Source organism: Bos taurus, chromosome 12, assembly GCF_002263795.3.
Source record: "Bos taurus isolate L1 Dominette 01449 registration number 42190680 breed Hereford chromosome 12, ARS-UCD2.0, whole genome shotgun sequence".
NCBI classification, from domain to species: domain Eukaryota; kingdom Metazoa; phylum Chordata; class Mammalia; order Artiodactyla; family Bovidae; genus Bos; species Bos taurus.
The window spans coordinates 76,664,246-76,670,245 of record NC_037339.1 but is presented as its reverse complement, the minus strand read 5'-3'; positions in this window follow the sequence as shown (position 1 = coordinate 76,670,245).

Genomic DNA, 6,000 nt, shown 5'->3' with positions numbered 1-6,000 from the left:
TGGCAACCCACTCCAGTATTCTTGCCTGGGAAATTCCATGGACAGAGGAGCCTGGCAGGCTACAGTCCATGGGGTCACAAGAGTCGGACACAACTGAGGTGACTAAACAACAATTTTATCATTCATCTTACTTCTTGGCTATCACAGTGATATGAGTTCATTGTAGCCAATTTGAAAGGTACAGAAAAGTGTAAAGGGGCAGAAAGTGAAATAACCAAGCAAGGGCAAATGTTTCAACAGTTCTTGTCATTAAATGTTTTAAAAATCTTTTCATAAACATTCTTTTTTTATGATTGCATGAGAATCTGCCTCTAAGATACTCTTGATTTCTTCCTTATTTTTTGGTCTCAGGCCTGGAGCTATGATCTTGGTGCACATTTGTTGTAAAGGATAAGGAAGAGTAATTAGAACAGGATGGGGGCTGGGGAACCAGAATGAGAAAGGCTTTAACCACCCACGTTCTTTCACTCTGAGGGATCTGTCGGACTGGGGGCCTTGGGGCCAGCCTCAGGATGACCCTTTGAGCCCATCAGTGACACAATGACGTCACTTATGCAGCCACACTGTAGAAGCTCAATTAATATCTGCCGGAGGAGTGAACTAATGAGCGTGTTCTATGTAGGTATGCCACATATTAACGTGCCATCTCCCGTAACTCTATAGCTTTAATCATTGCATCTCGGCATTCCTTTTGTTAAAAAAAAAAAGAAAAAAGGTTTGCATCTGGGATCCCAGGTCCTGGCCTTATTAGGATCCTTGAGGAGTGGCCAAATAGAGGTCTTTCAGCCCAAGGCAAATAATTGAGATCAAAGCTCCCTGGATCTCTCCTGGGAGGTCCGTGGCCCTCTAGCCCAAAGACTGGAGTGCCCCTTTTCCCTTGGTGACCTGCAAGCATGCCACCTCCGATGCATGAGGAAGGGGAAATAGGAGGCAGCTAAGGTGTGGGAAGGGGGAGGGGTGCCGTACCTGGGGGAGGCGGGGTGACGGCCAGCGTTGACCAAGCTGGCTCAAAGGGCCGAGGAGACCTCAGCTGAGACTTCTTCCTAGAAGGAGCCCTTGCTCTCAGCGTGGTTTCCCTTGCTCTCTTGAGGCCATCAGAGGTGACAGCTAAGCTCACTTCTGCCTTCGAGGGACCCTGGGACTCACTTGGATGAGCTGTTATTAGACATCCCTTTGCTTCTGTTTTTATAAAACCAGTATGTTGTAAAGCTCTATGGTTCGAGTGTTTTGAGATCATCAGATGACACTGGGAGAAATACTGCTTTTGCTGAGATATTTTAAATATATGTAGGAAAAATAAATTTGCAGAATATCAGTCATGGAGCATGACATTGCCACTGAAAAGAGCCAACTTAAGTGAGTTCACAGGAAGGGCAGACATCCACAGAAGTGTACCTCATTTCAAAAGTTACAAGTGAGACATCTCAAGGCTGTGACCATTCCAACCTATTCTGTGACCAGTCAGGGATGTGCATGTGGATAAAATTCCCAAGTGTATCGTGGGAAGAATTAGTCAACTATTGTTCAAGCGGTGTGGCCCAAAATGTAGTTATGGAAACCTAAGTTTGCTTTTTAAAGTTTAGCATGGCCAGGAGTTGCCAAATCATGTTACGATATTGTACCTTAGACCTCTTAATATAAAAGCCATATTGTGTCTTTCAGAGTTTTATTTGGTTGTTTCTCTTTTTAACCTGCAAAATGATGGGTTCGACTTGGGTATTTACTAAATGTTCACCTGATAATTCTAATATGTGCCAGGGTCCAGATCTTTGCCTAAGGTGATCTTAAAAGTCCTTCTTTGGCACCAAAATGCTGTGATTTCTACAATTTTAAGTCATAATAAATAAGAGAATCAGATTCATGTAGCAGATAATTCTGCTTGAAAACATCTTCCTAAATTCAGAGGTCTCAGAAATCCTAAAATGAAACTTACTTAATAAGTGGTCCAACCCTCATGAAATATTTTGGGTGGAGCTTATGAATTTGGCAAGTTTCTGTTTGTTCCAGATTCCAATATTCCTATATGAGTTTTAAGTCAATACCAAAAAATAAAAAGTATTTTTTTGTCTTTGAGAGTCAGAATGTGGTCAAAGTGTTTCCAAGTAGAAATCAGAAGGCTCAAGTGAAACTGTTTATGGATAAGAGAGGAGAAATGAAGATATTGAATCTTTGCCGGTAGCTTGAGATGACAATTCCATGTGTGTGTGTGTGTGTGTGTGTGTGTGTGTGAGAGAGAGAGAGAGAGAGAGAGAGAGAGAGATCTGGGAGGAGCAGCTGATGTGGGGGACTATGTCACAGAAACTAAAGGGACAAACTGCAACCATGGGGCCAGCGTGCTACTGGTTTCAAACTAGGAACCCTTTTCACTGAAGACTATGTCCCCAGAACCATCAAGTTTTCAAATATAGCTCAACTGGAGATGGTTTTTATTTTTCCTGGTATGAAGTCTGGGATCCCAAGTTCAGGACTCAAATGACCATATTTCGTGTCTACCAGAGAAGAGTGTCTGTTGCAAAGACATGTGACATTGCAGCCTCTCCACGAATAAGTCAGGAAACAGAACCATCCAAGTCTGGTATTTAGATTAGAAATACAAGTGAAGAAGGAAGGTTACCATCAGAAATGTGCATTTCTAAAGATATTCATTTGAAAGTTTTGAAAAAAAGTAAAGCTCATGCCCTGGGGCTTCTGGGTGTATGCACAAAATACAATAATTAAATTAAGTCCAGCAGTTAAAATTCCTCATAAAAAGAAAAAGCTGGAGCGCTTCCCAATGGGGAATGCTTGACTTAAAAGGAAGGTTTTACTCTGTGGCCTGAAGGTCAACAAACTGCGACTCTGTGGGAATGTATAAAATTTCTTAAAGGGGTTCTCCGGTCTTTGTTTTGTTGAAAGAAAATAAAAGAGCAAAAAGGGACAAGTTTTGAAAATTCAAAAAATGAAGGTGCAGTCCTAAAATCATCATGATTTTTATAAACGCAGCACTGGAGGCTATGGAAACACGCTCTTTTCTGAGTACTAATGCAACACATATGCTCTCTGAGAAGGAAGGAAAAAGGCCAATGGTGCCTTTGGAGCAAACTGTTTTCAAATGTGCTGATTTTCACAGGCAGTGCATGCAAATTCATGACCCATTTATTTGCTACTTATTTTGAAAATATTCGCCTGAAATAGTCTCATAAATAAATGCCACAATTTAAAATTCCTTAGATGATGTGAAGATGGACTGGTTTTCACAAAGTTCTTTACAAAGCCAAGTTGTGGAGGAAAAAAATAATTTGGGGGGACTCCACCCTCAGTCATCCAGAGTGGAATGTTCATCATAATTTGAAAATACCTGTTTTTATAAATAATCATTTACTGTTACGTTTCTGTTAATGTCCTCCCCCGAAGAAATAAAGTTAAGAACGGGATAGAAAGCAGATTTTTATCTCTTTAAACTCTGTGATTCGTAAGCAGCCTTCTGGGTTCCCACGTGAGTTGCAGGTTGCACACTCACATGATGTCTCCTGAAACATAAAGAACGAGTAACCAGTTTGCCAGATCCGCATCTTCTCGATCACTTAACGAGAATCTGAATGTTGGCCCTGCTTTAAGACGGCGCGATCAAAATGCCGGACATGAGAAATAGCAGCTTTGGCAGCAGTGTTTAGTTTACTGAGTAATTAGCAGCCTCACTGACATTTCTCCATGGAGTTCCAAAGTACAGTGTTAGCTCTCCTCTCCACTCCGGCTCTCTGCAGTGAAATGGGCCAATAAACTCCCCCTGCCAAGTTCACAGTAAATGAAGGACCACAGAGGGTCCTGGGGGGAGTTCACAGCTTAAGGACACTCGACTTACCACTTCCCAAACACAGACACGTCACTGGAAAAATTAATTTTTACCCACTTTTGTTTTCTTCCCTATGTTCATTATTTTTTGGTTTACAAATTTGCAAGAAGAAGAAGGAAGGTCAAAAATTATAAGAAAAAGGGAAACAGAAGGAGAACAGTGGATGGAGGGGCTGGATGGAATGCGAGGTGATGCACAGAAGGGTGGGGGCCACGGGGGTGCTGCAGGAGTGGGGGGCGGCCAAGAGGAGACCCCATCCTTGGGTCCAGGTCCAGCTCCTTCAGCCCTCTCCTAGAACCCCTTTCCTGATACCACCCAAGACGTCGTCCAGCCATTGCACCAGTCCTCTCAGGGGGCCATCCTGGCAAAATGTGTGCAGGGCTCTTTAGTCTGGGAGCGGCTCGGGGGGACACGAAGCCTACCTAGAGGAAGGGCTTGCGTGGTGGCAGGGCTCCCTGGCTGTTTGAAATGTGAGGACCTCGCACACGCTCGCCAGGGTCAGGCACCATCTCTGAAGGAGGCAGCTGTTGAAAAAGAGGCTTCAGCCATGTTCTCATTGCTTCGAAAAACTCCCCTGGCGCTTCCTTTGTGGGGAGCATGACGGGGGTTCACGGTTGTGCACCCGTGTGGTTCGGCGGTTTCATTTCCAGACTGTGGTCGAATTCTTGGTTTTGCCAGCTGTGTGACCTTGAGCAAGTCCACTGGAAGGGCCAATATTTGTACACATCTGGGAGGCAGGATGTCTGGTGGAGGAAACTGAGGTCTCGGGGCCTACTTTTAGTGAAAACATCTTTAGTGAGCTCTTATGGGGGTGCAGGGGGCTGAGCGATGGGCAGGAGAGGGATCTGGACATGTGTGGCAGTGTCCTTTGTTCAGCGACCCACGCCACCCAGCCACCCCAGCACACAAAGTATTACAACAGAGCTCTTGACCCAGTGCAGTGGAGAACTGGGGGAGGGCCAGCACGTTGTCTCTGGGGAGCTGGGAAGACTTCACAGAAGTGCTCTTTAAGCTGCATCTTGCAAAATGGTTAGGAGTTTGTTAGGTACCATAGAGAGGCAGGGGTGACGGCTCATGCACAGCCTTTGCACTGGAGTGTCAGGCCCTGAAACCGGGCAGACAGAGTCCAGCTGCCCAGTGGCCAGGGCACTGGGGGCAGGGCCCCCCCAGGGGCAGGCAGCGTGTTGCTGGGTTGGTGTGGGAATGCCGGCAAGGCTCCTGGTAGCCGGTGCTCCCTCGCACCACGCTGGGAGGAGCATCACCGAGCGGCCCTGGAAGCCGCTGCCTGAATTCCAGTCCCTGGAAATTCCAAGGAGGAAACGGATGTGTTCCTCTCCGAATTTGGGAGTTTGCATTATTAACAGTTTTCCCAGAGATTCTAAGCCAGAAGTTCATGCTGGTTTAACGTTGTTTCTTCCATGGAACCCAAAAGAGCCCATTAAAAAGAAAAAAAAAAAAATTAAGTAAGATGCTGAGACTGCGTAGTCTTCTGAAGGAAGTCTCCACACCACAAAGCTATGTCAGATGGAACGTTCAGTTTTCTCTGGACTCTTTTTCTGTGTCTGAATCACCAGAGCAACTGGATGGATTGTTTCAAGTCAAAACAAAACCCAAACCAGCTATGTGGCACTATCTAGACAAAAAACAAAAACAAAAAACACCCAGCTTTCTTTTCACTGAGTTCACCTCCTTAGCTAGGTTTTTTGGTGTGTTTTTTTTTTTTTTTTTAAGAAATGTACTTATTTTTAACTTGAAAGATAATTGCTTTACAGTATTGTGTTGGTTTCTGCCATACATCAGCATTAGCTAGATACTTTAACGTTGGGATATAGTCGGTGTTTGGTCTTCTCTGGTGTTCAGTGTATCAACTCTCTTACTGATATAATGAAGGGTACCTGTGAAGTTCCTTCTAGGGCTTAGACTAACCTCTGGGACCACGTCCCATTTTCTCTATGTCTACATGCTGCACACAGTGTGACAGAGAAATTGATTCTGAGCAACCGAGAAGTCTGATGCAGTTGCAGGATTCCCCACTGGGGTCAATAGGTAGGCACAGGTGATCTGAGCCTGGGTGGTTCTTCCTGGTGATGAGAAGCTTTGTCTTTGACTCAGGGTTTGGCAGTGATACTCCAAGAAGTCTGGTCCCCTCTGCCCTTCCTGAACGTCTG